The 19896-nt window shown below is 45.0% G+C and overlaps 1 long non-coding RNA gene across 3 annotated transcripts in view; it reads left to right on the top strand.

Annotated features, from left to right (window-relative positions):
• Positions 1–19896, top strand: part of LOC126058536 (uncharacterized) — a 336683-nt gene that overhangs the window by 57411 nt on the left and 259376 nt on the right. The gene's annotated exons all lie outside the window — the stretch shown is intronic.

Genomic DNA, 19896 nt, shown 5'->3' with positions numbered 1-19896 from the left:
CACATGTTGCCATGAAGTTAAACAAGTTTCAGTGGAGCTGACGTAATAGGAGGAAAGGCCAGGTGATCTGCTTTCAAAACTCAGCCAATGAAACCTTACGGGTCGCAATGGTCTGATCCACAGCCATCATGGGGACAGCACAGGACCAGGCAGCATTTCATCCCGTAGTCCTTGGGTCTCCGTGAGTCAGGGGTGTATTGACGGCATCTAGCAACAACAGCACTTGAGAAACTGGTGGTAAGTGGCAAGTGCAGCTCCTAGTTAGTGTTGTTAGTGGAAGGAACAAAGAAATGAATAATCTTGGGTTAGGCTTTTTTGACTTGCGATGACATATAGCTAAGAGTAGCTTAAGTGAATGGGAGCAGATAACTTCCTGTAACTCCACCGTCCAAGGAGGTCTGACTTCAGGCATGGCTGGGACCAGGGGTCCGTGGCCTCACTACGGTTGCTGTCACTCAGTGTGGTAACTCATGGTGGCATTCCCCGCCCCCCGCCCCGCCACAGACCTTCTCCCTTACCAGGTCATACAGAATCCTTAGTAATGTTTTGTACCAGTGCTATTCATAAGTCATAATTACCATCTATCACTGAATACAATGGCAATAGTGACACAGTTAGCAAAATTAAAAGGACACCATTAAACTATAGTGTCATACAGCCTAAAGGTGTTTACATTTACATAGTTTCACATGGTTACAGTGGCAGAGGAGTGGGGCCAGCTCTGCAGAAGGCAGCTGGCCAGCAGGATGGTCACATCCCACTGCAGGGGCTGGTGGAACAGCTGCTATAGGGGACCCAGGCCAGTGGCCAGGACAACGCCCCCGCCCAGGGACAGCCTGTGCTGCCCTTCTGAGCTCCGGGCTCTGTAGACCCTTGGCCAGTGCCCACTTTGCCACTGCCCTTGACCCACAGCTCATGCCCATGCTGGGATGGGGTGGGGGCAGCGCCACGGAGCTGGGCAATAGGCCACCCGCTGGGAGCCCAGCAGCCCCCGATGCCTGACAGACCGCAGACTGGCAGAGGTAGGTGTGGGCCGGTCAAAGGCGCTCATCCCCTTTGATGGTGTCACCCAATGTGGTCCACACTCCTTTCCCCACTTGGTGACTCTACTGCCAGGGGTTCAGGTGAAGCCCTCAGCTCTCTTCCTTCCCATGCCTCTTCTTGACATTGTTCTGTAGTTAGTCTCTCTCCCTATCTGGGCAAGGTGGCTGCTGGCAGCCTGTGACTCACATCCTTCCGACTTAGCACCCCAGGGAGACAGGAAGCTTCTTGGTTGCAGTGTCCATACATCAGTCTTGGTAAAGACCCCAGTTTGTGTTTTTTGTGTCACATGTCCATCCCTTAAGTGATCACAGGGGTTAAGGGAATGGCCACTGGTTGTTCAGTTTGGGTTGCATGGCTGGGGATATAAGAGCGTCCCGTAAGGCCCAAATGGATTTCAGATTCCCCCAAAGAACTGGAAATGAAAGGGGAGAACTTGTGAGGCCGTCTGAAACTAGTCACCATACTCACTACAAATCCAAACTGGCTATTAAAAAGCTTTGGACTTGATTTCTGTGAGACAGAAGTCCATTTCCCGAACCTCCCCTGTTGTCCTTAGTTATAGAACTCTGGGCACACGAGCACCAAGGGGCAAAACATTTCAGAACCTTCCTTGCAGCTATATGTGACCATGTGACTAAGTTCTGATTAAGGAAATGTTGAGTGATGTTCTGTGAGACTTCTGGGAAGCAGCCTTCAAGTGAGGGGTTGACTTTTTTTTTCTTGCTTCACCTTCCTGTTGGCTCAATAATACAAGCATGATGGCTGGTGCTCCAGTAGCCATCTTGAGACCATGAGGAAAACTTGGTAATGGAAGCCATATTTGACAGAAGATCAGGGTAGAAGAAATGGGTCCCTGATGCCATGGAACACCATACCCACTTTGGGTTGTATACTCTGTTCTTGAATGTATGAGAGAAATAAATCTCTATTTTTAAGCTACTTTTTCTTTATAGTTTCGTGTGTCTCATTATCCTAAATAATACTGCTTCCCTTTTGTGTTTGCCTGTGAGTAATGCTGATGTCTTAGGAACTCTGTGACTTGGTTAATGCTTATGGATTCTTCAAGATTCATTTCCGGCATCAGCACCTACACGAAACCTTCATTGATAACCTTTCTGTCACCGTCTCCATCCCTGCCACCCAAATTTAAGGCTGAGTTTGTTGTTGTTGTTAGTTGTATTTGGTCCACTCTGACTCATGGCCACCCTGTGAGTGCGGAAGAGAACAGTGCTCCGTTGGGTTTTCAAGGCTGTGACCTTTCGGAAGCAGATCACCAGGCCTGTCTTCCAAGGCGCCTCTGGATGGGTTTGAACTGCCAGCCGTTCAGCTGGTAGTCGAGCGCTTAGCTGTTTGCACCACCCAGGGACCCCATTTTCTTTCTGCGCCCCTGGTACCACATGGTTACCTCGATTTTAGCTTGTTACATTGTATTACAATTTTGCATTTGTTTGTTTCCCTCAACTGTGAGCTCCTTACCGTAAGGGTCACTGTATGTTCATCTGCGTACCCCATGCGTAGCTCAGCACCTGGTGGTGCTCAAAATATTTGTTGAATTGAATTGAATTTTCTCTGTATCAAGCAAGAGCGTGATACAAACATATAAAGATGGTGTCAGATATTTGGTGGGGACGTCTAGGTTTATCACCTGGCCTCCTGCTCCTGTGTACCTTGAAAAAAGGGTGCCTCATGTCTCAGACTGATGGAATGTACCTGTTAGTGGAGCTCTGCCTGCTGGCGAGCCTTCCTGCTCATGGTTGAGGTTTACAGTACAGGGAGTCCCCAGTTTACACCAGGGTTCTGTTCCGTCATATGTTGATTCTGATGTAAGTCGAATACCTTTTTTTTTTTTTTTTTTAGTTTTCATTACTGCCTGCTATACAGCAGTGTTTTGAACGGTAAATCATAACATGGAACGTCTGCAGGGGAACATCTGAGAATGATAACATTAGCAAATTATGTACTGCAGGGCGGGGCCAAGATGGCGGACTAGGTAGACGCTACCTCGGATCCCTCTTGCAACAAAGACTCGGAAAAACAAGTGAATCGATCACATACATAACTATCTATGAACCCTGAACAACAAACACAGACTTAGAGACGGAGAACGAACAAATACGGGGAAGCAGCGACTGTTTTCGGAGCCTGGAGCCAGCGTCCCAGTCAGGTGACCTTGGCGCCGGGCTTAGGTCTGGGCCCAGAGGAGCTAAACTCAAAATCTTGTGATGGCGCAAACAAGGGGCGCAGCCCTACCCCCCTGAACTGACCCCGGGAGGGGGCCCAGCCGGTCCGCGTGGGTGGCATGGCAACGTGGCTGGTGGGAGAAGTCCCTGGGAGGCAGTGACTGGATTTGGAGCCGGGAGTGCAGCATCCCAGCCGGGGAACTTTGGCGCCGGGCTTTTGACTGGGCGCTGTCACGGTGCAAGCATGGGGCGTAGCCCTACTCCCCTGAACTAACCCCGGGAGGGGGCGCAGCCGGTCCTGAGAGGTGGCGCGGCGACGCGGCTGGCGGGACGAGAAGTCCCCAGGAGGCAGCGACTGATTTTGGAGCCGGGAGTGCAGCGTCCCAGCAGGGGAACCTTGACGCTGGGCTTTGAACTGGAAGCAGAGGATCTGACAGCGGCTTCAGCGGGCCAGACCCTCGGGGACAATCTCCACACAGCCAGCACACATAGGCGACACACCCCTTGGGAATCTCAGATAAAATAGTCATTCCAAACAAGATAAGCAACTTTGGCTATATTCCGGGGGGCTACTCTCCTATTTCTCTGAGCCCTCCCCCACCCTTCCCAGGCGGCTTCATTAACATTGGAATTTCCTGAGCCAGAGGGAGAACGGCTCCGGCTCCGAGGTGGCTTTGCTTTTCCCTTTTTTTTTTTTTGGTCTTTTCCTAACCCATTCTTTCGGCCTGAGAGAAGGAACCACAAAAAACCCAGGGACCAAAAACCCATCCCTAATCAGACTAAAAACACAGAAACAGCTACTGCCAAGCATATATGATCCAAATCTCGGACTTTCATCCTAACAGGGAACAAGGTGGCGGTTATAATCCAAAGGCAGTTCTGATAGGGATCTGACTGCATTTTTTTTTTTTAGCGGATTTTCTGGAAAAGCAAGTTTCCCAGGTCTGATATCTCTCCTTATTCAACAGAGCCCTAACTGACCCACAACAGGGAACTGAGGGCTGAAGCTCCCCCCAGACCACCTAGCCTCTTGCCTTAGGGGTCTAAGGAGGGTGACACCTACCAATCAGTAGAGGTACTTGCATTGGGGGCCTAAGGTACAGCTGCAGTGCCCTCCCACCAAGGTGCTACAGGAATAGAGACACACCTACCTCACTGACACTTGGGGGAAGCCTGTCAGCATCCTGCCCCCGCTGGAGGGTGAACCCCAGCTGCTAATAGAATCTGATGCACACAACTATCACCACTACTTCTCGAGGTGGATAGGTGTTAGGGTGCAACACACACTTGATGACCCCAAATCAGATTCTACTCAAGAATAGTGAATAGACTCAGGCATATATATCTGGCAACAGCCCAAACCAGCTGGTAATAGGTCATAAGTAAGTCAAGGGCTACAACAAACAAGACAGCACAATCTAGTAGCCCATCCACGTATATTGAAAGAAAACAAAACAAGATAAGACTCAGTGAGCAATTACAGAATAAACCACTACTATATCTTAGTGATGGCTCGGAGATAGCAGTCGATATCAAACCACACAAAGAAGCAGACCATGACAGCTTCTACAACCCCCCAAACAAAAGAATCAAAATCTTTCCCAAATGAAGATACTATCCTGGAATTACCAGATACAGAATATAAAAAACTAATTTACAGAATGTTTCAAGACATCAGGGATGACCTCAGAAACGAAATAAGGCAAACTGCAGAAGAAGCCAAGGAACACACTGATAAAACAGTTGAAGAACTCAAAAAGATTATTCAAGAACATAGTGGAAAAATTAATGTTGCAAGAATCCATAGAGAGACAGCATGTAGAAATCCAAAAGATTAACAATAAAATTACAGAATTAGACAACTCAATAGGAAGTCAGAGGAGCAGACTCGAGCAATTAGAATGCAGCCTGGGACATCTGGAGGACCAGAGAATTAACACCAACATAGCTGAAAAAAATCAGATGAAAGAATTAAAAAAAATGAAGAAACCCTAAGAATCATGTGGGACTCTATCAAGAAAGATCACTTGCGTGAGATTGCAGTCCCAGAACAGGGAGGGAGGACAGAAAACACAGAGAAAATAGTTGAAGATCTGCTGACAGAAAACTTCCCTGACATGATGAAAGACGAAAGGATATCTATCCAAGATGCTCAGCGAACCCCATTTAAGATCGATCCAAAAAGAAAAACACCAAGACATATTATCATCAAACTTGCCAAAACCAAAGATAAAGAGAAAATTTTAAAAGCAGCCAGGGATAAAAGAAAGGTCTCCTTTACGGGAGAATCAATAAGAATAAGTTCAGACTACTCAGCAGAAACTATGCAGGCAAGAAGGCAATGGGATGACATATACAGAGCACTGAAGGAGAAAAACTGCCAGCCAAGGAGCATATATCCAGCAAAACTCTCTCTGAAATATGAAGGTGAAATTAAGATATTTACAGATAAACACAAGCTTAGCGAATTTGCAAAAACCAAACCAAAGCTACAAGAAATACTAAAGGAAATTGTTTGGTCAGAAAACCAGTAATATCAGATACCAGCACAACACAAGGTCACAAAACAGAACATCCTGATATCAACTCAAATAGGGAAATCACAAAAACAAATTAAGATTAATTAAAAAAAAAATGCTCATAACAGGGAATCATTGAAGTCAATACGTAAAAGATCACAATAATCAAAAAGAGGGACTAAATACAGGTGGCATAGAACTGTCATATGGAGAGTGATACAAGGCAATATAGGACAATACAAGTTAGGTTTTTACTTAGAAAAATAGGGGTAAATATTAAGGTAACCACAAAGAGGTATAACAACTCCATAACTCAAGATAAAAGCCAAGAAAAACGTAATGACTCAACAAACATAAAGTCAAACACTATGAAAATGAGGATCTCACAATTTACTAAGAAAAACATCTCAGCACAAAAAAGTAAGTGGAAAAATGAAATTGTCAACAGCACACATAAAAAGGCATCAAAATGACAGCACTAAACACTTATCTATAATTACGCTGAATGTAAATGGACTAAACGCACCAATAAAGAGACAGAGAGTCTCGGACTGGATAAGAAACACGATCTGTCTATATGCTGCCTACAAGAGACACACCTTAGACTTAGAGACACAAACAAACTAAAACTCAAAGGATGGAAGAAAATATATCAAGCAAACAATAAGCAAAAAAGAAGAGTAGCAATATTAATTTCTGACAAAATAGACTTTAGACTTAAATCCACCACAAAGGATAAAGAAGGACACTACATAATGATAAAAGGGACAATTGATCAGGAAGATATAACCATATTAAATATTTATGCACCTAATGACAGGGCTGCAAGATATATAAATCAAATTTTAACAGAACTGAAAAGTGAGATAGACACCCCCACAATTATACTAGGAGACTTAACACACCACTTTCAGAGAAGGACAGGACATCCAGTAAGAAGCTCAGTAGAGACACGGAAGACCTAATTACAACAATCAACCAACTTGACCTCATTGACTTATACAGAACTCTCCACCCAACTGCTGCAAAGCATACTTTTTTTTCTAGCGCACATGGAACATTCTCTAGAATAGACCACATATTAGGTAGTAAAACAAACTTTGCAGAATCCAAAACATGGAAATATTACAAAGCATCTTCTAAGACCACAAGGCAATAAAACTAGAAATCAATAACAGAAAAACTAGACAAAAGAAATCAAATACTTGGAAACTGAACAATACCCTACTGAAAAAAAGACTGGGTTATAGAAGACATCAAGGAGGGAATAAGGAAATTCTTAGAAAGCAACGAGAATGAAAATACTTCCTATCAAAACCTCTGGGACACAGCAAAAGCAGTGCTCAGAGGCCAATTTATATCAATAAATGCACACATACAAAAAGAAGAAAGAGCCAAAAGCAGAGAACTGTCCCTACAACTTGAACAAATAGAAAGTGAGCAACAAAAGAATCCATCAGGCACCAGAAGAAAACAAATAATAAAAATTAGAGCTGAACTAAATGAATTAGAGAACAGAAAAACAATTGAAAGACTTAACAAAGCCAAAAGCTGGTTCTTTGAAAAAATTAACAAAATTGATAAACCATTGGCTAGACTGACTAAAGAAAAACAGGAAAGGAAACAAATTACCCGAATAAGAAACGAGATGGGCCACATCACAACAGACCCAACTGAAATGAAAAGAATCATATCAGATTATTATGAAAAATTGTACTCTAACAAATTTGCAAACCTAGAAGAAATGGAGGAATTCCTGGAAAAACACTACCTACCTAAACTAACACATTCAGAAGTAGAACAACTAAAGAGACCCATAACAAAAAAAAGAGATTGAAACGGTAATCAAAAAACTCCCAACAAAAAAAAGCCCTGGCCCAGATGGCTTCACTGCAGAGTTCTACCAAACTTTCAGAGAAGAGTTAACACCACTACTACTACAGGTATTTCAAAGCATAGAAAATGACGGACTACTACGCAACTCATTCTATGAAGCCACCATCTCCCTGATACCAAAACCAGGTAAAGACAGTAACAAAAAAGAAAATTACAGACCTATATCCCTCATGAACATAGATGCAAAAATCCTCAACAAAATTCTAGCCAATAGAATTCAACAACGTATCAAAAAAATAATTCATCATGACCAAGTGGGATTTATACCAGGTATGCAAGGCTGGTTTAATATTAGAAAAACCATTAATGTAATCCACCACATAAATAAAACAAAAGACAAAAACCACATGATCTTATCAATTGATGCAGAAAAGGCATTTGACAAAGTCCAACACCCATTTATGATAAAAACTCTCACCAAAATAGGAATTGAAGGAAAATTCCTCAACATAATAAAGGGCATCTATGCAAAGCCAACAGCCAACATCACTCTAAATGCAGAGAACCTGAAAGCATTTCCCTTGAGAACGGGAACCAGACAAGGATGCCCTGTCACCACTCTTATTCAACATTGTGCTAGAAGTCCTAGCCAGAGCAATTAGGCTAGACAAAGAAATAAAGGGCATCCGGATTGGCAAAGAGGAAGTAAAATTATCTCTGTTTGCAGATGACATGATCTTATACACAGACAACACCAACGAATCCACCAGAAAACTACTGAAACTAATAGAAGAGTTTGGCAGAGTCTCAGGTTATAAGATAAACATACAAAAATCACTTGAATTCCTCTACATCAACAAAAAGAACACCGAAGAGGAAATAACCAAATCAATACCATTCACAGTAGCCCCCAAGAAGATAAAATACTTAGGAATAAATCTTACCAAGGATGTAAAAGACCTATACAAAGAAAACTACAAAGCTCTACTACAAGAAATTCAAAAGGACACACTTAAGTGGAAAAACGTACCTTGCTCATGGATAGGAAGACTTAACATAGTAAAAAGTCTATTCTACCAAAAGCCATCTATACATACAATGCACTTCCGATCCAAATTCCAATGTCATTTTTTAAAGTGATAGAGAAGCAAATCACCAACTTCATATGGATTGGAAAGAAGCCTCGGATAAGCAAAGCATTACTGAAAAAGAAGAAGAAAGTGGGAGGCCTCACTCTACCTGATTTCAGAACCTATTATACAGCCACAGTAGTCAAAACAGCCTGGTATTGGTACAACAACAGGCACATAGACCAGTGGAACAGAATTGAGAACCCAGATATAAATCCATCCACATACAAGCAGCTGATATTTGACAAAGGCTCAGAGTCAGTTAATTGGGGAAAAGATAGTCTTTTTAACAAATGGTGCTGGCATAACTGGATATCCGTTTGCAAAAAAAATGAAACAGGACCCATACCTCACACCATGCACAAAAACTAACTCCAAGTGGATCAAAGACCTAAACATAAAGACTAAAACGATAAAGATCATGGAAGAAAAAATAGGGACAACCTTAGGAGCCCTAATACAAGGCATAAACAGAATACAAAACATTACCAAAAATGATGAAGAGAAACCAGTTAACTGGGAGCTCCTAAAAATCAAACACCTATGCTCATCTAAAGACCTCACCAAAAGAGTAAAAAGACCACCTACAGACTGGGAAAGAATTTTCAGCTATGACATCTCCAACCAGCGCCTGATCTCTAAAATCTACATGATTCTGTCAAAACTCAACCACAAAAAGACAAAGAACCCAATCAAGAAGTGGGCAAAGGATATGAACACACACTTCACTAAAGAAGATATTCAGGCAGCTAACAGATACATGAGAAAATGCTCTCGATCATTAGCCATTAGAGAAACACAAATTAAAACCACGATGAGATTCCATCTCACTCCAACAAGGCTGGCATAAATCCAAAAAACACAAAATAATAAATGTTGGAGAGGCTGCGGAGAGATTGGAACTCTTATACACTGCTGGTGGGAATGTAAAATGGTACAACCACTTTGGAAATCTATCTGGCGATATCTTAAACAGTTAGAAATAGAACTACCATACAACCCAGAAATCCCACTCCTCGGAATATACCCTAGAGAAATAAGAGCCTTCACACAAACAGATATGTGCACACCCATGTTTATTGCAGCTCTGTTTACAGTAGCAAAAAGCTGGAAGCAACCAAGGTGTCCATCAACGGATGAATGGCTAAATAAATTGTGGTATATTCACACAATGGAATACTACGCATCGATAAAGAACAGTGACGAATCTATGAAACATTTCATAACATGGAGGAACCTGGAAGGCATTAAGCTGAGCGAAATTAGTCAGAGGCAAAAGGGCAAATATTGTATAAGACCACTATTATAATATCTTGAGAAATAGTATAAACTGAGAAGAACACATACTTCTGTGGTTACGAGGGGGGAGGGAGGGAGGGAGGGAGGGAGAGGGTTTTTTACTGATTAATTAGTAGCTAAGAACTGCTTTAGGTGAAGGGAAGGACAATACTCAATACATGGAAGGTCAGCTCAACTGGACTGGACCAAAAGCAAAGAAGTTTCTGGGATAAAATGAATGCTTCAAAGGTCATCGGAGCAAGGGCGGGGGTTTTGGGACCATGGTTTAAGGGGACTTCTAAGTCAATTGGCAAAATAATTCTATTATGAAAACATTCTGCATCCCACTTTGAAATGTGGCGTCTGGGGTCTTAAATGCTAACAAGCGGCCATCTAAGATGCATCAATTGGTCTCAACCCACCTGGAGCAAAGGAGAATGAAGAACACCAAGGTCACACGACAACTAAGAGCCCAAGAGACAGAAAGGGCCACATGAACCAGAGACCTACATCATCCTGAGACCTGAAAAACTAGTTGGTGCCCGGCCACAATCGATGACTGCCCTGACAGGGAGCGTAACAGAGAACCCCTGAGGGAGCAGGAGATCAATGAGATGCAGACCCCAAATTCGCATAAAAAGACCATACTTAATGGTCTGACTGAGACTAGAGGAATCCCGGCGGTCATGGTCCCCAAACCTTCTGTTGGCCCAGGACAGGAACCATCCCCGGAGACAACTCATCAGACATGAAAGGGACTGGACGGTGGGTAGGTGAGAGATGCTGATGAAGAGTGAGCTAATTATATCAGGTGGACACTTGAGACTGTGTTGGCATCTCCTGTCTGGAGGGGGGATGGGAGGATAGAGAGAGTTGGAAGCTGGCAAAATTATCACGAAAGGAGAGACTGGAAGTGCTGACTCATTAGGGGGAGAGCAAGTGGGAGAACGGAGTAAGGTGTATATAAACTTACATGTGACAGTCTGACTTGATTTGTAAACGTTCACTTGAAGCTCAATAAAAGTTTAAAAAAAAATTATGTACTGCAACATTGTATGGAGTACATATTACTAACGATCCAGAAAACCAAACCCGTAGCCGTCGAGTCGATTCCAACTCATGGCAACCCTACAGGACAGAGTAGAACTGCTCCATAGCACTTCCAAGGAGTGGCTGATGGATTTGAACTGCTGACCTGTTGGTTAGCACATGAGCTTTTAATCACTATGCCACCAGGGCTCTATTGCTAATGACAAAAAAAAAAAAAAAAAAATGACAAGACGTGCAAAAATAAAGATGGCCTTTAAGAATGGTTTGTCATTACTCAAAAGCGTCATGAGTTGGGAACTGGCTGTGTTTTCCTGCTGGGCTGTAGGGAGGAGAGAGAGGAAGCCGTATGTCGGCGAAAAGCCCGAGGGCAGAGTGCTTACAGCGCTGCCACCAGAGCCGCCTCTCCTTCCACGGCTCATCTTGGGTCCCGTCAACTGGCTTCACACTCACTGAGGTTCAAAACTGGGAGGCATCCCATTTCTTCCTTTCTTCCTTCTCCCTTCTCCACTTGGTCACTAGGCCTTGTGCATTTTCCCTCCAAAATGCCTCCCATGTGTTTCCCCTCTTCTCTTCCTCCAGCTCGGGCCCTGGGGTGCCCTCTACCTGGACTTCTTGCCTCCAGTCTCTCTCTTCCCTCCAACCATCTTTCCGGTGGGACCCAGAGTGACCATTCCAAAGCAAAGGCCAAGGTGTGGCTGCTTCTTAAAAGTTGCAGTTGCTTTTTGCTGCCAACCAACCAAATTCAAGTTCTGGTATCTCACATCAAACTAGGTTTCCTCCTCTGTTTTCCTGGAGAATGTTGTTTGTCTTTCTGTCTAGAACGGAATTTGTACTTTAGAAAACGGGAGTTGTCTGTGTGGTTGTCCTCCTCATCAGGGGGACCCTGTGTGGTGGGTAGATATTTTGTAGAGGACAGAGTTCAAGTTTAGATTTCGGCGCGACCCTTGGCTTCCACAAGCCCTCTTCCTGGATGCAGTATCGTTATTGGAAAATGGGGATACTGACACTGTTATTAGGGTTACACGCTCACTCCCCCACTAGACTGTTGGTCCTCGAGGCTGAAACTCGCTCTGTTTAAACTCCAAGAGCCTGATTGTCCCCACGAAGATTCCTGCTTATGCATGCCAGGTAGAAAGAAAGAATCTGATCAGTCTGCAGGGTGCCTAGCATTTGGCCGCATTGCTTCTGCTGCTGCTGCTGCTGCGAAGGGGTCCCACGTGGTCTGGCACATTCCTGCCCGCTGTGCACTGGCCCCTTTGTGGCCAGATGCCAGTATGTGCACAGTGGCCACAGAAGGTAGATGACCAGTCCCTCCAGCTTTGAGTTCCCCTAAGCATGCTCTTGTTTTGTTGTCAGCTGCTGTCAAGTTGGCTGCAACTCACGGTGACCTTAGAGATAAGAGAACGAAACATTGCCTGGTCCTACACCATCTTCATAACCCTTGGTATGTTTGAGTCTATTGTTGCAGCCATCGTGCCAGTCCATCTCATTGAAAGTTTCCCTCACCTTTGCTGGCCCTCCACTTTACCAAACATGATGTCCTTCTTCAGCGGTCGGACCCTCCTGATGACATGTCCAAAGTAACCAGGTTGAAGTCTCTGAAAATATTCTGTGATCCATATGGTTTTCACTGGCTTATTTTTGAAAGTAGATCGCCAGGTCGTTCTTCCTCGGCTGTCTTAGTCTGGAAGCTCTGCTGAAATCTGTCTACCATGTGTGACCCCGCTGGCATTTGAAATACCAGTGGTACACCTTTCAGCATCGTAGCAACATGCACGCCACCACGCTAGGACAAACTGACAGACAGGTGGTGGCTGCCTTAGTTAGGGCTCCCTAGCTTGCCTCCCATGTTCTCTCACTGTTCTCACTGCCCTGTCAGCCAGAGGACAGACCTCGAGCCTCTTCTGTGCATTGTCCCACCTGCTCCTTTGGTCTGGAACCTCTCCTGGGTCTGGGAGCTCACCAGGTTGCCCCTTCTTCCTTCAAGGTGTGCTCCCTTATGGTTCCTTGGTGGCTTTCCTGCCAGGAGACCCCTTTGTGACCACCACGGTCACCAGAGAGGTTCCAGTAACATTGATTCTCAAAAGGGAAGGTGTGGGAATTACTGGTCTATTCTCCCAGGGGTCCCTTAGTTGCTATGCATTTCTCCCCAGCCTTGTCAACAGAGTAGGGGATACTTAGAGGGACAGCCTCTGTGAGGTCACAAAATAGTCCTATTACACCCTTCAGAGGGCCACATTTGCATTACAAAGAGGGGCCGTGGATGTGACTTCAGAACAATGAGGATTTGCTTCAAGCTGATTCTGACTTCACCCAGACTGGGACATAAGGCAACTTAAAACCCAGTTGCGGTGGAATCAGTTCCCACTCAGGGTGACCCCATGTATTTCAGAATAGAACTGCACTCCCTACGGTCTTCAATGTCTGTGACCTTTTGGAAACAGATTGCCAGGCCTTTCTTCTGAGGCACCTCTATGTGGGTTCAAACTGCCAGCCTTTCCAGTAGCAGCCAAGCGCTTAAACTGTTTGTGCCACCCAAACCCGAAAAGCCAAACCTGTTGCCGTCGAGTTGATTCTGACTCACAGCAACCCGATAGGACAGGGTAGAACTGCCCATAGGGTTTTTAAGGAGCAGTTGGTGGATTCAAACCGCCAACCTTTTGGTTGGCAGCTGAGCTCTTTACCACTGTGCCACAAGGGTTTCTTTGCGAAAGCAAGGACTTCTCAAACCTTAAAGTACCAGCAGCTTGCCCAGGCATCTTGTTAAAATGCAAATGATAACTCAGTAGGTCTGGGGAGGGGCCTGAGGTCCTGCATCTCAAACAAGCTTGATGGGTGATGCCTTTGTTGCCTGTTTGGGGGCCACACTTTGGGTCTGGTTACACGACAGGCATCTGGCCAAATCCCTGTCCTCAGCTCCTAGCATTAGTCACTCGGTAGATGGTGGGCGACCAGTAAATTTTCACCGAATGGTGTTGTTAATTAACTACACTAATTATAATGTTGTCAGTAAAAGCTGTTGACTGAGTTCTAAGTATCTACCAGGCATCATGATTTATGTTAATTCTCACAAGAGCTGTGGGATGGATGCATGGTCATCACCCCCATTGGGCAGATGAGAAAACTGAGTCTCGGGGAGGTTGAGTGATGGTCCTGAGTGGACGGTGAAGCTACGGCATAAACCCGAAGCCTGAGCCCTGTCCGTGTTATCCAGCCTCTCTAGGAACAGGGGTACAGTTACAGTCAGTATCCTGTGTCATCTTGTGGAGTAGCTTTGTGCTCAGTCATTTCTCTTCTTGATGCATTGGATTTGTCTTTAAGTCAGTGACAGAGTTCCCCAAAGTAGAAAGCATTATTGTTTTGCTCTGAAGCACAGATTTCCAGGTGATCAGGAGAGAAAGACCCTGTACACCTGGAACTGTTGTTAACCTGGTGCTTGGAGGAGCATCACAGAATCAGAAAACACAGGCAGCGTTTTGTACATAGGTGTGTTTTCTGGGGAGTGAACCCCCAGAATTCACAGATTTCACCAGATTCTTCATGGGTTTTGTGACCTCAGAAGAGCCAAGATCAGCTGCTTTAGAAAATGAGAACTTTTCTGGAAATCGTCCTTCCTGATAGAAATCATTTACTAAGCAGAATTTTCAGAAAGAGGAAATAATTTTGAAGATGTGGGAGAAAAAGGCAGAATTGCTGAAGGTCTGTTAACTTGCTCAGGAACTGCCGGGTCTCTCGGGCATCGTAACACCTCTGTCTAGTCCCTGTCAGACACTGCTCAAATCCTTTGTGTCACGTCTGTCTTCCCCACCAGGCAGGGGCCATGTTTCATTCATCACTGGTTCTCTGAAACCTGGCTCTGTGTCTGGCACATAGCAGGACTATGAAAATGTGGGTGGAATTGTTGGGCCCAGGCAACAGTGGGCCTGCCTCTACAAGGCCATTTTCCACTAACAGGTGCTTTCCGTCAGCCCAGGCTGATGGGGACATGAAGGTGTCATGCCCTAGATGGCCACTAGGCTGTGCTATTGGCCTGCAGTCGGGTCCTTCTGCCGCATTTTTCAAAAGGGTGGTTGCTACCAACAGCCTTTAATGTCACACAAAAATCATCAATGATGGCATGGGATGGCGGCAGATAATTAGCTGCATCCCGACACCCTGTACCTTTTTTTTTTTTTTTTGGCGTGGAAGGTGCCTGCAGGATGGAACATCACCTTGCCCACGGTCTGAAAGAGTCACAGGCTTCTTGCGAAAACCCACAGGTTGCTGCCAGCAATTTCAACGGGATGTAAGCTCTGCGCTCTGTGTGCTTCATCCTGAGGCTGATGGGAAATGATCCCTCTAGCCGAAGCGGCACCTATTTCCAGGCTCAGTTTTAGTTTGGCGACGTGAGATGGTATAAGTTACCTGAGACTCCCACGAGTGCACAAAGTTTGCAGTGCGTGGGCAGCAGCTGGGCCACAAGTGAGGCCGCCCCTGCTGGCTGCAAAGTGGGTGAAAGTGGCCTCCTTGGCCGCTCTCAGCATCCCTCTCTCTCGCTGTGGTCCACCAACCTGCCCAGACAAAGCCTACCTGCCTCGGGTCCCGTGCTCTGGGATCATGCCTCTGGGCAGCAGCGTGGAGTAATGGAAAGAGCTCTGGGGCCTCGGTCAGGGGACTGGGGTTCTAGCTAGTCCTGGTTCTGTCCAGAACTTCCTGTCTCAAGGCTTCCATTTCCTCAGGACTTGATTACCTGCTCTATGTGGGTATGTGAAGGCTCTTCATACACTGCCATGTGCTTTTCAAGTGGGAGGCATTGAGAGGATTAGGGAGTCCTGGGTTCTAGGTCTCCCTCTGCTGTGTGGCATTGGGCGGATCTCTTAATCTCTCTGGGCCTGAAATTGCTGACTGGTGAAAGACGAGGTAGGAACAGATATTCCTTAAGGTTTCTTCTGTTCTAACACATCAACCTTTTTGTGCAGTATACCCAGCCTGCGTTCTACACCTTCATAGCCTTGGCTAGAAGACAGCCAGGTAAATGAAAGAATAAGAGAGTAAATGAGAGGGCAAGTAAAATGACCTGGATTTCTTCTCTAGTATATCAACCCCTTGCCATCACATCGATTCCGACTCATAGTGACTGTGTACGACAGGGCAGAACCGCCCCATAGAATTTCCAAGGCTGTAACATTTGCAGAAGCAGACTGTCACATCTTTCTCCCACAGAGACGCTGGTAGGTTTAAACCACCGACCTTTTGGTTAGCAGCTGAGCACTGAGCCGCTGGACTGCCAGGGCTCCTTTTTTCTAGTATATCTCACCTTTCACCAGGGAACTAAAGTGCCCATGAGACCTCCTTTTCCCAGTCTGCAGGTGAGTTACCATCATAGCTCAGAAAGTGCCTCTTCCCTGTCCCCTGGGTAGCCTTACCTGATACCCCAAGCAGGGGCAAGCACGTTGCACTTCAAAACCTGTTGTTCACCTGTTTGTCTTTTGAATTGGGTCTTATTATGTTTCTTGACTTTTTTTTTTTTCTTATAGCATGTTATCCTTGGAAACCCTATGGGGCAGTTCTACTCTCTGGCCTATAGGGTCGCTGTGAGTTGGAATTGACTGGACGGCAGTGGGCTTGGTTTTGGATTTTATAGCATGTTATAGATAAAAATTACCATCTCTGGCTGGTGCAAATAGTTAACGTGCTTGGCTACTAACTGGAAAGTTGGAGATTGAAGTCTATCCAGAAGTGCCTCAGAAGAAGGGCCTGGCAATCTACTTCCAAAAAAATCAGCCATTGAAAACCCTATGGAGCCCGGTTCTATTCCGACACACATGGGGTCCCCAGGAGCCGGAGTCGGCTGCATGGCAACTGGTATGTTGTGATTATGCAAGATACGTGCCTGTCTCACTTGCTATCTGTAAAGCAGGTATTTGCAGCGAGGATGTCAACAACTTCTGCGTGCCATCAGCTGGCATAGTGCCTGGCACATGGAAATCACTTGAGAAGAGGGTTTTTGGATGAAGGTATCAGTGAAAACAGTAGATGGGACAGAAAAAGAATAAACAAATGAACGAGTGAGGGCATGAATGAATGAGGACATCTCTAACAGCAGGGGCTTGGGGCTCCATGGTGCATTGTGAGTGAGGACGTAGTTTGTGGAATCCAACCGTGCAGTGGGCTGCCTCCTTCACCAGGGCTGATGAGAACAGTCCTTTTTATGCTGCCCCAACGATTGATGTCAAGGTCATGCATTTGCAATCTCAGACTGTGTCTTTTTTTTATGGTATTGTGTGTGTTCAAGTATAGACTCCATGTTCTCTTATTTTTCCTGAGGTTTCAACTTCTGCTTTTTTTCATCTATAAAGGTGTTTTAAAAATCCCATCTTGAAGCTTTAAAGATTTTTCTCCCAGCAGCTAGATGTGTTGTTGTTGTTGTTAGGTGCTGTCAAATCGGTTCCTAATCATAGTGACCCCATGTACAACAGAATGAAACACTGCCCAGTCCTGCGCCATCCTCGCAGTCATTGTTATGCTTGAGCCCATTGTTGCAGCCACTGTGTCAGTCCATCTCATTGAGGGTCTTCCTATTTTTCACTGACCCTCTGCTTTACCAAGCACGATGTCATTCTCCAGGGACTGATCCCTCCTGACAACATGTCCAAAGTATGTGAGATGAAATCTTGCCATCCTTGCTTCTAAGGAGCATTTTAGCTGTATTTCTTGCAAGACAGATTTGTTTGTTCTTCTGCCAGTCCATGGTTTATTCACTCTTCACCAGCACCGTAATTCAAATGAATCAATTCTTCTTCGGTCTCCCTTGTTCACTGTCCAGCTTTCACATGTATATGAGGTGATTGAAAACACCATGACCTGGGTCAGGTGCACACACCTTAGTCCTCAAAGGGAGATCTTTGCTTTTTAACAGAGGTTTTTGCAGCAGATTTGCCCGGTGAAACACTTTGTTTGATTTCCTGACCACTGCCCCCATGGGCATTGATTGTGGATCCAAGTAAAAGGAAATCCTTGATAACTTCAGTCTTTTCTCCGTTTATCATGATGTTGCTTATTGGTCCAGTTGTGGGGATTTTTCTTTTCTTTATGTTGAGGTGTAATCCATACTGAAGGCTATAGTCTTTGATCTTTATCAGTAAGTGCTTCAAGTCCTCTGCGTATTGAGCAAGCAAGGTTGTGTCATCTGCATATCGCGGATTGTTATAGATATAAAACAGCTAGATGTAGGTATATAAAATCCACCCACCTTACAAATGAAAATGATTGATACACATGGAGAAAGTTATCTGTGTCAGGTAATAAAACCCAGCTTTCTTTAAAAGCGCACTCCAGGAATTTTACTTAAAAGGCAGGCTCCTTAGAGACTTTATGATTGGGGGTTTAGGATCGGGGAGAGTTGGTAGTGGGAAGGGAAACACACTTATAAACGTTCTATCTTTTATGTAAAAAAGATACAACGTTTAATGCTCCTAGTTGCAAGGCAGTTAGCTTCAGCCCTAGTTTTGCAGGGGAGGGAATCCTTTTATGTTAAACGACATGTTCAAGGAGGCACATGCCAGTTAGTGGTGGCGGTGGTGGTTAGGTGCTGTCCAGTCTGCTCCGACTCAAGGTGATCTTGCATCTAACAGAATGAGACATTGCCGGTCCTGCACCACCTTCGTGATTATTGGTACGTTTGAGCCCATTGTTGTGGCTGTGGTGCCAGTCTGTCTCATTGAGGGTTTCCTGTGTTTTTGCTGATCCTCTACTTTCCCAGACATGATGACCTTTTCTAGTGGCTGGTCTCTTCTGATAATATGTCCAAAGTAAGCAAGGTGAAGTCTCGCCATCCTCGCTTCTGAGGAACGTTGTGATTGCGTTTCTTCTAAGATTGTTTTGTTTCTTTGGAAGTCTGCAGTGTATTTGATATTCTCTGCCAACACCACAGTTTGAACTCATCGATTCTTCTTCTGTCTTCCTTTTTCATTACTGACCTCCAATTAGGTTTCTCTACAAGCAGACCCTCCACCTGGTACGATTCCAGCGTGTGGAACTGCATGAAAAAAGACACTGGCAGAACTGTAACTTTATGCAAAACGTGTCAGCTTCTGTGGGAGTGGCCTTTTTGAGGTCCCTTCTTGCCCAAGGTGTGCCTTTGTCACCCAGAGAGGCTAGGAGTGAGGGCTGGGAAGTCAGGCAGACACAGGTTCAAATCCTGGCTCCTCCACTTTTGAGCTGTACGGCTTTGGACAGCTTAACTACTTGGTTTCCTTATCTGTAAAATGGGGGCTATAACATTGCCTATCGCATAGGATTGTTTTGAAGATTACATGACTTAATAAATATAAAGCTCTTCAAAGTGTACCTGGACACGGTAGGTGCTCAGTAAATGTTAGCTTGGTAGCAGGATGAGACATTGAGAAGTTAATGGTGTTTGACTTTCTCCCCTTTGCTTGGCAGTAGACTCCTCTCAGCTCACCTCTAGCCCAAAAGACACCCTGCTGTGAATTAAAAAAGGACTTCCGTTCCTCAGGCTAATTTACTGCATTTTCCTAGAAATGGCCTTAATAAGTATTTACATCTGTGACGACTACTGATATGAATTGACATGAATTGGAATCGACTCAGTGGTGACGAACAACATTAACAGAATTATATAGTTTACAACCTCCACAACAGTCCATGGCGGCCCTGAATCTCTTAAGCAGAGAGTGTGGGAGAAGCTCATTTTTTTCCTGAGAGAAACGGGAGAGGCATTGGTGGTTCAGTAGTAGAATTCTCACCTTTCGTGTGGGACACTCAGGTTCGTTTCCTGGCCAACGCGCCTCATGGGCAGCCACTATCTGCCTGTCATTGGAGGCTTGTGTGTTGCCATGATGCTAACCAGGTTCCAGC

This window comes from Elephas maximus, chromosome 15 (genome assembly GCF_024166365.1).
Source record: "Elephas maximus indicus isolate mEleMax1 chromosome 15, mEleMax1 primary haplotype, whole genome shotgun sequence".
Lineage (NCBI taxonomy): Eukaryota > Metazoa > Chordata > Mammalia > Proboscidea > Elephantidae > Elephas > Elephas maximus.
This window is presented reverse-complemented; position numbering and strand designations above follow the sequence as displayed.